Below are 15,098 nucleotides of genomic sequence, written 5' to 3'. Positions count from 1 at the left end.
TTCTTTAAAAAAACACTAAATGATCCCTAAAAAACTAAAAACAAAAACAAAAAAAAAATTGAAATAAAACAAAGCAAAACAAAACAAAAAACCAAAAAAAAACCAAAAAACCCTAAAATAATTTTATTTTTATTTTTTTGGTTTTTTGAGACTGTTTCTTTTTGTAGCTCTAGCATTCCTGGAACTCACTCTCAAGACCAGGCTGGCCTCAAACTCAGAAATTTGCCTGCTTCTGCCTCCCCAGTGCTGGGATTAAATGCAAGGGCCATCACTGCCCAGCGACCCTAAAATACTTAATAAACACTTTTAAAAACAAAAACTACAATTCTAAAAAAAAAAAAAAAAAAAAAAAAAGCAAGAATTCTAATAAGACCCCAAAAATTTAAAACACTAAAAATTGCCCTAAAATTCAAGAAAAACTCAAGAACCCTAAAAAGACCTCAAAAAGTATAAAACCATAAAAAAATAACCCTATGGCATTAAAAATTGCCCAAAACACTGAGAAAAATCCTAAAATCATCTTTTACAGGAAAGAATCCTTAAGAAAATAAAATTAAAGCATAAAATGAAATAAAAACAAAATCCTTAATAAAAACTTTTTAAAAACGTAAAAAAACCCTCAAAAATTCTAATTTTTAAAAAAACCTTTAAACAACCTAAAATAATAATAAAACACGTCTAGAACCCTAAAAGACATGAAAAACCCTTAACCCTAAAAAAATATATATATAATGTTAAAAAACGATCCTTCTAGAAACCTATAAAGCTGTAAAACTAAAGCTCAAAAATCTAAAAAAAAAAAAAAAAAAAAAAAAAAAAATCTTAGAAAAAAACATAAAAGAACCCTAAATTACAAAAACACCCTCAAATCCTTTATTAAAAACTTAAAAAAGCCCTAAAAAACTAAAAACAACAACAACAAAAAATCAACTCTGAAAAAAATCAAGAATTCTAAAAAGATTGTGCCAGAATTCCTAAAACCATAAAAATCCCAAATTTAAAACAAAAAACCCTAAAAATACATCAAAACCCTGAAACTCTAGAAAAACCCTAAATTCCTATTTAAAAACAAAACAAAACAAAACTACAAAACCTTAAAATTCTAAATGAAATCTTGAAAACCTAAAAAGAATCCTAAATCCCTAAAAGAAAAAAAAAAAAAAAATAACCTTAAAAGTATTGTTAAAAAAAAAAAAAAAAAAAACCTCAAAGAACCTAAAAACCCTAAAACTCTAAAACGGAAATAGAACCTTAAACCATTAAAAAAAAACCAACCAAACAAATAAAAAAATAAATAAAAAATAATAAATCCTTTGTAAAAAACTTAAAAAGACCCTAAAAACATTAAAAGCATACAAAGAAAACCTCGAAGCTTTAAAAAATCATATAAATGTAAATATAAATACACCTACACCTACACCTACACCTACACCTACACCTACACCTACACATATATTTGTTTTTTAGAACAGTGTTTTAGAGATTTTAGGCATTAACTGTTTTAGTATATGTATTGTGTTTTTTTTTTTTTCATTGTTTATTAAGAACCAGACCAGCCTGGTGTTCTGAGTGATTTCCACGACTGCCAGAGTATACACAGAGAAGCCCAGTCACCAAAATCACACACAAATTTAAAAAAAAAAAAAAAGTAAGAAAAGAGGATTTAAAGATAGAAGGAAATTGAGAAAGAAGGAAACAGACAGAAACATAGAAAAAGAAAGGCAGAATTGCATAGATAGATAGATAGATAGATAGATAGATAGATAGATAGATAGATAGATAGATAGACAGACAGACAGACAGACAGACAGACAGACAGACAGATAGATAGATAGACAGAAAGATAGACAGACAGACAGACAGACAGACAGATAGACAGACAGACAAACAAACAAATATATATATTCAAGGACATTTCGGCTACGTGTGTATTTATTTTAGATATCTAGAATTTTTAAAATGTTTGTATAGTTTTTACAAGAGTGATTTAGAGTTTTTGTTGTTTCATTTTTGTTTGTTTGTTTGTTTGTTTGTTTGTATTTGTTTTGTTTTCAGGCTTGTAGTGTATTTTTACAGTTTTATCGTTTTTTGTAGTGTTATTTAGGATTTGGGGTTTAATTTAGGCTTTACTTTAATTCATGTTCTTTTGAACATTTTACTGTATTTCTTAATGGGTTGTTATTGTTTTTGTTGAAGCGTCTAGTGTATTTTTAGTGTTTTTTTTTTTTTTCATTTTAATCACTTTATTGTATTTTTGGATTTGCGGTTTAATTGAGTTTTTCTTTTACTTCATTTTTTTAGCACATTACTGTATTGCTTAGGGTTCTGTTGTTGTTGTTGTTTTTCTACTTGATTTTTTCTAAAAAATATTTAGGTTTTTATATTTGAGGTTTCAACGTTTTGGGTTTCCCAGGCAATGATTGACTATGTCTTTAACCCAAGCAATTGGGAGACAGAGGTAGGTATTTTTTTTTTTTACTTAAAGTTCAGCAAGTCTCCACAGGGAGCTGAAAGACAACCAGAGATACACAGAGAAATTTAATCTCCAAAACTCAAGAGAGAGAGAGAGAGAGAGAGAGAGAGAGAGAGAGAGAGAGAGAGAGACAGAGACAGAGAGAGAGAGAGACAGAGAGAGAGGGAGAGAGACAGAGAGACAGAGAGACAGAGAGACAGAGAGACAGAGAGACAGAGAGACAGAGAGACAGAGATAGAAAGAAACAAAAAACAAAGAGAAAAAGAAAGAAGAAAGAAAGAAATAAAGAAACAAACAAACAAAGAAACAAAGAAAGAAACAAAGAAACAAAGAAACACATAAGAAAGAAGGTAGGAAGGAAGGAAGGAAGGAAGGAAGGAAGGAAGGAAGGAAGGAAGGAACGAAGGAAGGAACGAAGGAAGGAACGAAGGAACGAAGGAACGACGGAAGGAAGAAAGGCAGGCAGGCAGACAGGCAGACGGTAAGTGAGGCAGGCAGGCAAATAGTCAGAGAGAGAGAGAGAGAGACAGTGAGAGAGACAGAGAGAGAGAGACAGAAAGAGACAGAGAGACAGAGAGACAAATAGCAAGAGAGACAGAGAGACAGAGACAGAGAGAGAAAGAGAGGAGAGAGAGAGAAGAGAGAGAGGAGGGAGAGGAAGGAATGAAGGAAGGAAGCAAGGAAGGGAATAAGGAAGGCAAGAAGAAAGGCAGGCAGGGAGATAGACTGACAGGTCAAAAGAGCGAGAGAGAGAGAGAGAGAGAGAGAGAGAGAGAGAGAGAGAGAGGGAGAGGGAGAGGGAGAGGGAAAGGGAGAGATACAGTGAGGGGGTAAGAGAGAGAGACATAGACAGAGACAGAGAGAGAGAGAGAGAAAGGGAGAAAGAAAGAGACATGGAGAGAAAGAAAGAAAAAGAGAAAAAGAAAGATAGAAAAACAGAAAGATAGAATGACAGAATTTATTAAATGAATGAATGAATGAATGAATGAATGAATGAATAAATAAATAAATAAATAAATGTTTTAGAGATATTACGGCTTCTTATGTATTCTTTTTAGATTGCTAGATTATTTTAAAGTTTTAGAGTGTTTTTAAAGAGTGATTTAGAATTTTTGTTTTGCTTTGTTTTGTTTTCAGGCTTCCTTGTATTTTTATTGTTTTTTTCTTTGTTTAAATGATTTTAGTGTTTTTTAGTGTTTGGGATTTAATTTAGCCTTCATTTGACTTCAGTTTTTTAGCATTTACAGTATTTCTTACGTATTGTTGTTTTTGTTGTTGTTGTTGTTGTTTTTGATATTTACTAAAAAAATTAGTGTTTTATATTTGGTGTTTTATTGTTTTGGTTTGCCAGGTATTATTGGCCCCTGCCTTTAATCCCAGCAATTGGGAGCCATTTGAAGGTTGTTTTTTGTTGTTGTTGTTGTTAAGGTTTTTGGTTTTTTTGTTTTTTGTTTTTTTTTATTTTTACTTAGGATCTGCATGGTTTCCACAGAGAGATGCAAGACAGCCAGAGATAAATAGGAAAACCCAACCTTCCAAACTCAAAAGAGAGAGAGAAAGAGTCTTAAAAGGCACTTATAATAGGATAATACTAAAAGAGAGCACATGGATCCATACACCAGACTAACTCGGGAATGGAATATTAATATATGGGTTAGAGAGAACACTAGACTCCTGGAGGTGAGTTTCCATGAAACTCTCAGCCTCGTGAGTGGCTTCTAGTCCTCTAGGCCTGTCAAGCTGACACAACCTGAATGCATGACAGCCATGCCTTGAGGAAGGACCATCCAATGGAAGTGAGGCAAAGGCCCTATTCAATTAACTACTGGAAGGGTAAATGCAAAGCATTTACAATCTTCAGGATGGGGAGGAATGGAAAAGAACCAAACTTTTATATCAATCACAAATTTTACATATCCCCTGGAAATTGCCACTGGATAGGGAATACTAGGTTTTAAGACCCCCATGGGGTCGATAGTCTTATTAACTTTTCTAAAATCTTGTAACATCCTCCATTTACCATTTCACATTCTTATAACAAAGGAGTGTTCCAAGGCGAAGAGGATGATTCAATGTGTACAGCTATCAATATTTCCTGCACTAATTCTATGACTGCTGACAATTTATCAGCAGGAAGGGGCCAATGGTCAAGTCAGACAGGGGTATCACCTTTCCATGTAATCTTATCTGCCTGAGGCGCAGGGAGAGCAATGTTCCTTATGAAAAATAGGAGTCATAACCTAAACCTGGTTGATCTATTGGGGGTGGCCTTTATTGGTGCAGGCATCCCTTGGCTATTTTTACCCAGTCTGTGTCCATGGAGTTAACATGGAGTATGCATTTGTTGAGTAATGACTCCATTGGTACTGCACATAATGACTCTCATTTGAGAAAGAATGTCTCTTCTCCATAAATTAATGGGCAGACCAGGGACAACATAAGGCTGAATAGAACCAGAATCTCCTTCATCATCTTCCCATGTCAATAACTCTGAACTCTGGAGAGTATTCCTTGATTGTCCAATTCCCTGTAAATGAGTTAAAGAGGTCTTTAATGGCCAAGTAGCAGGCCAGGCACTTTGTAAAATCATAGGAGAATCTGCACCTGAGTCTAAAAGGCCCTCAACGCTCTTGCCATTTATCTTAAGGCAGAATGTAGGGCAATCTTTGGTAATTGCTTGTACCCAATACAGATCTGATGACCCTGGCTGTGAAGAACCACGATGTGTGCCCATTGCTGGATCAGAAGTATCTAAAGGTAGAGGCAAGGCTTGTGGTAAACGTTGCACTTTGATACAGAAATTGGTCCTTGAGAGGCACTAACTAAAATTTTAATTTCTCCAGTGTACTCATTATCTACTACTGAGGGATGGACAGTAAGTCCTTTCAAAGTGGCAGAAGCACGCCCTAATTAATAATAATAATAATAATAATAATAATAATAATAATAATAATAATAATAAAGTATCAGGTGAAGGAGGGCCATAGACCCCATAGGGAGGATATAAACGCCATGCTCAGGTGTTAAATTTGCACTGGTGGCAGAACACAAGTTCAGTCCTGCTCTGCCCATGATGGCTCTGGAGAGACCAGTGGCTGATTTGTCTGCTGGCTGTACCCCGTGTCTGGGAGAAATGCGATGTTTTTTGGGACTTGGTCTGTCCCCCATATCCGTTTCCCTGAACAGGAGGCAGGGGATTCCCAGATGCATCTGTCTGAGCTCTGCAAGTGTTTACCCAATGCTGGCCGTTTTTGCAGCGTGGACAAAGAAAATAAGGCCATGTAGGCCGAAAAGAATGGTCAGTAGGTTGTGCTGGAGCACCATTAAGGGAGGGCACAGTGGGACACTGTCATGCAAATTGTCCAGGCTGGCCACACTTAAAACAACTAGTTTGTAGGCCAGCTTGCTGAAGAGCCTTGCCTATTGCCATAAGAGGTTGAAGAGCTGCACCCACTGGAAGATTGACTGTCTGGGACATCTTGTAAGGGAACACAACAAAGATGAATCATCTCATTAAGATCTTTGTCCTTAATCTTACCAGGCAGGACTGCCTTACAAGCCGAATTAGCATTCTCAAAAGCCAGATGTTTTACAAGATTATTGTCTGCATCTGAAAGGAAATAAAACTTGAGACCTGTGATTCATGTAATGTATGTCAAATAGCCCAAAGTGTTGTTTTTGAGCTTTGAAACCTGGAGCTGAGAACATAGCAGAACAGACCAGGACATGCCAAGGCAGGCCCATCACCACCCTATCTCCCCCCCCCCCTCTCTGACCTCAGGCTGCTGATGTTTAAATGGACCAATCATGTGAAACCGTGCCAATTCCTCCCCCAGCCCCACTCCTTTTCTATAAAAACCCCTAGCTTCCAAGCCTCGTGGTCAAATCAACTCTCTCCTGTGTGAGATGCGTTTCGACCCAGAGCTCCACCATTAAAATACCTCGTGTTGTTACATCAAGGCATTGTGTTCTATTCTTGATTCTTGGGTGCATGCCGAATCGGGAGATGAGTGGGGGTTTCCCCACTAGGTTCTTTCATTTGGAGGTACCAAAGAGATCTGTGTGACACCCAGGAACCCCGAAGGACCCCTTGGAGGTACGTTTGTTTGTGTGAGTCTTGTTATGTTGTCTGTTGTCTAAGTGTCTAAGTGTGGCACTGCTGAATTTGTGTCTTAGTTTTTCAGTTCTGAGATTGTGGGTATGAGCCCCACCTGTGTTACCAGTTCTGGTATTCTGTATTCTGGCAGCTGCCACTGAGGACCTTAAGGACCCTAGTGGCTGTGGGAAGAGGACGGTCTATTTTCCCACAGGCTGCACCCCTGGAAGACATTCCGAGGGAGACCATGGAGTGCCCAGGGTACGGAACAGTCAGGAGGACCTGGATGTTGCCTGGCAGAGTGAAGAAGAGTGAGTGCTCTTCCTGCCAGAGGAGTGGACGAGGAATCCCACTCCGTCAGAGGTAGCATTTGGCTGGTTGTATAAATCCAGATGTGGACGGGTGTGTTTGGATGTCTTAGTGTTTTCTGTCTCTGTCATTGTGTTGTGTTTATTCTTATTCTTCACTATGGGACAGACTGTGTCTACTTCTTTATCTTTGACTAAGGACCATTGAACAGACGTTAGGGCTAGAGGACGAAATCTGTCAGTAACAGTGAAGAAAAAGCCATGGATGACTTTCTATTCCTCGGAATGGCCTGTTTTTGGAGTAGGTTGGCCAGCAGAAGGAACTTTTTACTTACCCACCATAAGGGCTGTGAAGGCCAGTGTTTTTCAGGAGGGGCCAGGATCGTATCCAGAGCAGCAACCATACATCACAGTATGGGAGGACTTGGCTCGCTACACACCCCCGTGGGTTCGCCCATTCCTCCGATCTCTCCACCCTGGCACCAAGATTCTAGCCATCTGAGAAAATGGTGAGAAAGAGAAACCAAAACCACTGCTCAGGGGAGATTTTGATCGAAGCACACCAGTGATGAAACCCCCCAAGATCTATCCAGAGATAGAAGAACACCCTGAGTGGACTGACACCCCTCAACCCCCACCATATGCTCCCCAGCCCCAACCTTCAGCTCCCTCGGGACCCCTGCCTCAGGCCCACTTTGTTCGATGACGCCCTACACCGAGATCTTGCTCTTTTTCGAGCCAATAACCCACAGGTGACTCTTCTGCAATATGTAGATGACCTGCTCCTAGCTGCAGAAACACACAAGGACTGTGAAATTGGAACCCATAACCTCCTGGGCGAGTTATGTAAGCTGGGCTATCGGTCCTCTCCTAAAAAGGCTCAGTTATGCCAGATAGAAGTGACCTACCTAGGATATGTCCTGAGAGATGGACAACGGTGGCTCACAGAACCAGAAATCAAGCTGTTATGCAGATCCCGGCCCCAACCACTGCTCGCCAGGTAAGAGAGTTCCTGGGGAATGCCGGGTTTTGCAGACTCTGGATTCTGGATTTGCCTCACTGGCAGCTCCCTTGTATCCACTAACCAAAAAGAAAGGGGAATTCACCTGGACCAGGGAACATCAGCTAGCCTTTGAAACTCTCAAAAAGGCACTGCTGCAGGCTCCGGCATTGGCCCTGCCAGATTTAAACAAACCTTCCACCCTATACATTGATGAAAGGAATGGAGTGGCAAGGGGAGTCCTTACCAGGGTTTTGGGACCATGGAAGTGCCCGCTAGCTTACTTATCAAAGAAACTGGACTCTGTGGCCAGTGGATGGCCCTCCTGCCTGAGAGCGATAGCAGCCACGGCTGTGCTATTAAGAGATGCTGACAAACTGACTATGGGCCAGAATGTTACCATAGTGGCCCCACACTCTCTTGAGAGCATTGTCAGGCAACCACCGGACCGCTGGATGACCAATGACCGAATGACGCTTTACCAGAGCCTATTGCTAACAGAGCGAGTAAGTTTCGCCCCCCCAAGCCATTCTCAACACTGCCTCCTTATTACCTGAGGCTGACGAGACCCCTGCACATAAGTGTGAAGAAATAGTGGCAGAAGAGACTGGAATCTGGCCAGACCTCACAGACCAACCTTGGCCAGGGGCGATGACTTGGTTCACGGACAGAAGCAGCTTTGTAGTAGAAGGTAAGCAGAGGGCTGGGGCAGCAGTAGTGGATGGAAAGTCTGTCATATGGGCCAGCATCCTGCCGGAGGGTACATCAGCTCAAAAAGGGGAACTAATTGCACTAATTGAAGCCTTAAGGTGGCAGAAGGAAGGACTCTTAATGTCTATACCAACAGCCGGTATGCTTTTGCTACGGCTCATAGTCACAGAGCAATATATTGACACCGTGGACTGCTGACGTCTGCCAGCAAAGATATCAAAAATAAAGAAGAAATTCTCAGCTTATTAGAAGCTGTTCATTTGCCCCGTTGGGTGGAAATTATCCATTGCCCAGGACACCAGAAGGGAACTGGGCCCGTTGAAAAGGGAAATCAAATGGCAGACCAAGAAGCTAAAAAAGCAGCCCAAGGGCTAATGACTCTGGTGATGAGAACCCAACAGCCCGCTGCTGAGGAAATAAATAAAAGAACCCTCACAGAAGAAGAGGGGCGAGATTACTTAGCTAACATACACCATCTGACTCATTTAGGAACTAAAAAAATACTAAAATTGGTTAGTAAGTCCCCCTATTACATTCCTGGATTAAAGAGAATTGTGGAGGAGATAATAAAAAACTGCCTTGCTTGTGCACTTACCAATGCTGAGTCTAGCAGGCTCCTGGAAGGAAAACAACTGCGAGTAGACAGGCCTGGAGCCTACTGGGAAACTGACTTCACTGAGGTGAAACCAACTAGGTATGGAAATAAATATCTCCTAGTTTTTATAGACACCTTCTCGGGATGAGTCGAAGCGTTCCCCACCAAGAAAGAAATGGCTAATGTAGTGATCAAGAAGATACTTGAAGAAATCCTTCCCCGCTTTGGGATACCTAAGGTAATGGGGTCAGACAATGGACCTGCCTTCATCTCCCTGGTAAGTCAGGGATTGTCCAGGCAACTGGGGACAAATTGGAAATTACATTGTGCATACAGACTCCAGAGTTCAGGACAGGTAGAGAAGATGAACAGAACGCTAAAGAAGACTCTGACTAAAATAGCCTTATTATGGCTAGTGATGGAAGTGATGGGACAGCCGTTCTCCCTTATACCTTGCTCAGGGTTCAGAATACACCTGGACCCCTTGACCTAACTCCATTTAAGTTAATGTATGGGGAGCCCCCACCCATTTTTATGACTGTATTGGATAGGAATCGCCCGGATGTGTCTTTCTCTCCTTCTTCTAGTATTTTGGCTTGATTAAAAGCTCTTGAAATAGGAAGAAAAGAGGTCTGGGAACAGCTAAAAGAAACCTACATTGCTGGTGACACACAGGTGCCGTACCAGTTTGAAGTAGGAGACGCAGTCCTGGTGAGGAGACACTAAGCGGGAAACCTAGATCCGAGGAGGAAGGGACCCTACTTGGTGCTACTGACAACTCCTACCGTGGTCAAAGTGGAAGGAATCCCCACTTGGGTCCATGCATCCCACGTCAAGAGAGAACCCCTGGAGTCAGCCATGATGAGTGGACTTTGGAGAAGACTACTAACCCTTTTAAGTTGTGCCTGCTTCGTAGGAGCGATGACAAAGGACTTCATCCCCCACAGTCCTGTTCAACAAACGTGGCAGGTACTCAATGAGGGGGGTAGGGCTGTATGGACAATCGCCAAGGTACACCCTCTGTGGACTTGGTGGCCTGATCTTTTCCCTGACATCTGTAAGTTGACTATAGGAGACCCTACTGGATGGGACTTGGAGGGGTACTCTGACATTCAGAGGGCACCTTTAACACCCTGTCCGTACATAGAAAAACACTTGAGAGACCCATGGGGTCTGGGGTTGTGAAACTTCAGGTACAGCCCACTGAAAACCCTCCTCAAGCCGGGACTATATGAGAGTAACAGCCAACTATTCCCTAGCGTCTTATGTACCTGGAGGATTTGACCTAGATGAGTGTACTGACTGGTGCCATCCTCGCCGCGTCACCTTTACTGAACCAGGGAAAAGACCTCTGGGATGGACAAAAGGGTATACCTGGGGTCTTAGGATTTACAAGGAAAGATATGATGAGGGATTATTGTTCACTATCAGATTAAAAATAGAGACCCCCTACAATCCTTTAGGCCCCCCAACCAAGTCCACACCCTTCACCCATACTATTACTCAGCTTACTCCATTGATTGCAGACCCCCTTAGTATGGCTGCTATCACCCAACCTCCCACTCCTCAGGTACCTCTAACTATTACACCTGAGATTTCTGATTAGCTACTGCAATGGTCTGGCACCTATTGAGGAAATCAACCCTCCATGAGAAAAACTATCCTCGAGTTAACACAGTTTAAATCTCTTTGATCCAATCACTACTGGGAGGGCTTCTAAGAGCGAAAGCATATAAGGGGCAGATGGACCATAAGTTCAAACCGCAGAGTTAGTCTTTAAAACTTAGCCTACAAAACTCTGTCTGTTGAATAGGGACAGTTAATTCTTCTTCTTGATTTCTACTTCATTATCACTCTCATAATCTTCTCCACCCTCGCTGTTAGTGTCCACAGAGAAATCGGCATGGGGCACTTCTAAAGGCCCTATTTCTGCAGAAGGAGATTTGGCACTGGTGGCTGGGGGGTGCTTCTACCCCATAGAAGTGGGCAGGTCACAGCTAGCAGTTCTCTTGGAGTGAGTGATTACAAGGAAAGCCAATGTTTTGGTTTTTATGGCTCACTGAGCTTTCTTTTTTATGCCTCCTGAGACTACGGCTGGAGGAGGAACAAGGATAGTCTGTTTTAAGGAATATTCGAGTGAAGCTAGCTCTATAGAAAGGCGAGCATACTGCTGCTGTAGCTTTAGTACTTCTTGTAATCCTGCTACCTGAGACACCAGCTTATCCTTAGCAGCAATGAGAATAGAAACCTGTAAAGCCTGACACCATGGTGCAGAAGCACTAATAGGCAGCAGATAGGAAGGGGCACTGCAGGGAGGGCCTGAAGCAAGAGAGCAGCTCAGGTTTACTGGGCAAACTACCTCTTTCTCTAAAGTGTCTGAGTCCTCTGAAATTAAAGGGCTTTAAGCCAAATATTTCTTAAAGACTGGATTGATCAGTGGTGGATTGCCCAGGGCCGGCTGCTCAGACAAAGTGGTTACCTGGACATGTGGATAAAGAGCAGCCTGTGGGACTTCAGCCCTGTCTGCAGCTTTTGGAGGCTTTGTATTAGGGAGGGTGCCCTCTAAAGCTTCCGGAGACAAGGGATAGGGGCAATATTCTGCAACTGACAAAAGATGCTGTTTCTCGGATCATCAGCTGCATTTTATACCAAATCACGGAATAAACTCCAATAAGTAAATAAATTCTCAGGGACAGCATTGCATCAGGGCCCTGCTTTGCCAAAATTTCATTTAGTTCTCTACCTACTCTTCTCCATTTCTTACAATGTATCTCTGCTCCAACTATAATAAACCTGGACATGCCTGGTCTATGAAAACAACAACAAAAAAAGTTTATCAATTCTTACTTTTTAACTCTAACTCCTCTTTCCATGAGAGCTGTCTTTAAGCAAATTATAAAGGCTGCTTCCTTTGATAGTTTGTTTCCCAGTTCCTGGAGTGCAGATGAATCAACTCACCAGGGACTTTTCTCTCTTCTATGAGCAGTGGAAGGGGTCCTTCACTACTTCTAAATTCTTGGGGTCAGGACAAACTTCTCTGGAACCTCCACTGGAAGGAAATAAGGTCCAAAACTCGCCCTCACATTGGGTGCCCCTTATCCAGTCCCATAGGGTTCAGTTATTCATGGGTGTGAGTGGTACTGCAAACCTGGGAGGAAATGGAATTGGAAGGGGAAGAAAAGCTAGAAACCAAGCAGAGGGTCCTATTAAGTCTCCATTTATTAGGCTGATGTGTCTGTTTTTAAAGCATACATCCCGGGGAATAGGAAGGGGTCGAGGGGGAATTTAACAAAGAACAAAGAAACACCCTAAAAGAAGCCAAAAAACCCTAAATTCCTTTTTTTAAAACTTTCAAAAATCTAAAAACACACTAAAACTCTAAAAGAAAAAAACCTGAAACTCTAAAAAATCCGTAAAACCCTAAAAATAACCCTAAAGACTTTTTTAAAAATTCAAAAACATTAAAAAACCCTAATTTTTTTTAAAGTCCTAAAAAAAAGTCCTAAAAAAACAAACAAACAAAAACCAAAACAAAAACTTGCAGGATTTTTTATAACACTAAAAAAAAATATACCCTAAATTTCTAAAAAAAAATAATAATAAAATAAAATAAAAACTTAGGACCCAAATACCCAAAGACAATACTCAAAAACAAAACACTATAACCTTCAAATAAACATATATTTATGATATATATATATACATATATAAACATTACAATGAACCTAAAACCCTAAAATAAACCAGTAAACCCTAATCCCTAAAAAAAAAAACCTACATTTCTAAAAAAAATAAAAAAATAAAATAAATAAAATAAAATAAAAACTTCAGAACCAGAAACGCAAAACCAATACTCAAAAACAATAATCTATAACCTTTAAATAAACATATATATATATATATAAAAACATTACAATGTACATTAAAGCCTAAAATAAACCAGGAAACCCTAATCCCTATAATAAAAAAAAAAAAACCGACAAAAACAAGAGAAACACAAAACAAAAACACACCATTACAACCCTGAAAAACGCTAAATTTCTAAAAAAAAAAATTCTAGATCCCTAAAAAAAATTCCTTAAAAAATTTTTCAAAAAAAAATTCTGAATTTACCCCCCAAATCTTGAAATCTTAAAAAAAAGAAACCTAAATACCTATAATGCTAAAAAACACTAAAAAACTAAAAAACTAAAAAACTAAAAAACTAAAAAACACTAAAAAAAAATTTTAGTTCAGAAAAACCTAACCCCCCAAAATCCCTAAAATACAAAAAAAAAAAAAAAACCTAATACACACACACAGACAGACACCCAAAAATCTTAAATAACAATATAAAACCTAACACCCTAAGGCTGTAATATAAACCGTGAAACACAATAAAACAAACAAACAAACAAACAAACAAACAAAGCAACTTTAAACTTATAAAAAAAAAAGTCTAGAAATGGAAAAACAACCTTCAAAATTACATAAGACCCCAAAAACCCCAAAATAACCCTAAAGATTATGAAAATCCAAAAAAAAACTACCTAAATCCTTATAAAGCTAAAAAATTAAAAATTAAACCCATTTTTAAAATACACATAAAAATCCCTAAAATCAGAAAAAAACTAAAAAATTAAACCGTGAAAAAAATTATAAAAGCCTAAAAAAACCCTAAAAATAACTATTAAAAAAAAAAAATCAGACCATAACCTCCCCAAACCCTAAAATTATTAAAAAAAAAACAAAAACAAAAAAAAAAACAAAACAAAACCCTGAAATCCTAAAAAAAAATTAAAGTAGTAAACAAAAAAAAAAAATTAAATCTTTTTTAAAAAACCTGAAATATCCCTAAAAACCATAAAATTAAAAACAAAAACAAAGACAAAAACAAAAATAAAAATGAAGCTTTAAAAAAAAATCACCAAAAATCCAAAATTCTTTTTTAAAACTCAAGAATGATAAAAAGACCCCCCAAAAAACCCTAAAATCCTAAAAAAAAAACTCCTAAAATATTTTAAAAGCACTTAAAATACATCAAAACCCTGAATCTCCCCAAATCCCTGAAACACACTTTAAAAAACATATAAAATCCTAATACCCTAAATATAAAAACTGAAATCCTAAAAAGAATCCTAAATTAAAAAAAAAATCTATAATACCAAAATAAACCCAAGAACCCTATAAAGACCCTAAAACAAAAACCAAAAATCCCTCAAATAACTTAAAGCCGTAAAAAAACCAAAAAACAACAAACAAACAAAAATACAACAACAAAAAACACATAAAACATAAAAACAAAACAAAACAAAACAAAATAAGAACTCTTAAAAAAATCCTAAAACATTCTAAAAACCTAAAAAAGACCTAAAATTCTACAAAACATCAAGAACCCTAAAAAAAAAAAAATGTAAAACTATAAGAAAAAACCCTAAGGCTCCAAAAAAAATCCCAAAAATTTAAAAACACCATAAAATTCTTTAAAAAACATATACAAACAAGAAAACACCATGAAATTTCTTTTTTAAAAAATCTCTTCAAAAAAATCCTAAATCACAAAGAAAATTCCTATAATTCTGAAAAACTGAATAACACTAAAAAGACACAAAAAACACTAAAACCATAAAAAACCTAAAATCCTTTAAAAAGAAAAAGCTAAAAACCCATCAAAACACTAAAATCCAAAAAAACACCCTTAAATGATGTAAAACATACCTACAAAACTTTAAAGCCCTAAATAAAAACCTGAAACCCTCAAGAGAATGCTAAAGTTCTAGAAAAGAAAAACAAAAACAAAAAACAAAAAACAAAAAAACAAAAACAAACAAACAAACAAATACTCTAAAATTCTAAAAAGAAAAAAAAAAAAATTACAAGAAACCTAAGATGACAGCATGCCCTGCTTATAGACTATGGTAAGGCAGCTGTTTAAC

This window comes from Mus caroli, unplaced genomic scaffold (genome assembly GCF_978045245.1).
Source record: "Mus caroli unplaced genomic scaffold, Mus_caroli_1 scaffold_38, whole genome shotgun sequence".
Lineage (NCBI taxonomy): Eukaryota > Metazoa > Chordata > Mammalia > Rodentia > Muridae > Mus > Mus caroli.
Note: the sequence above shows the minus strand (reverse complement) of the source record.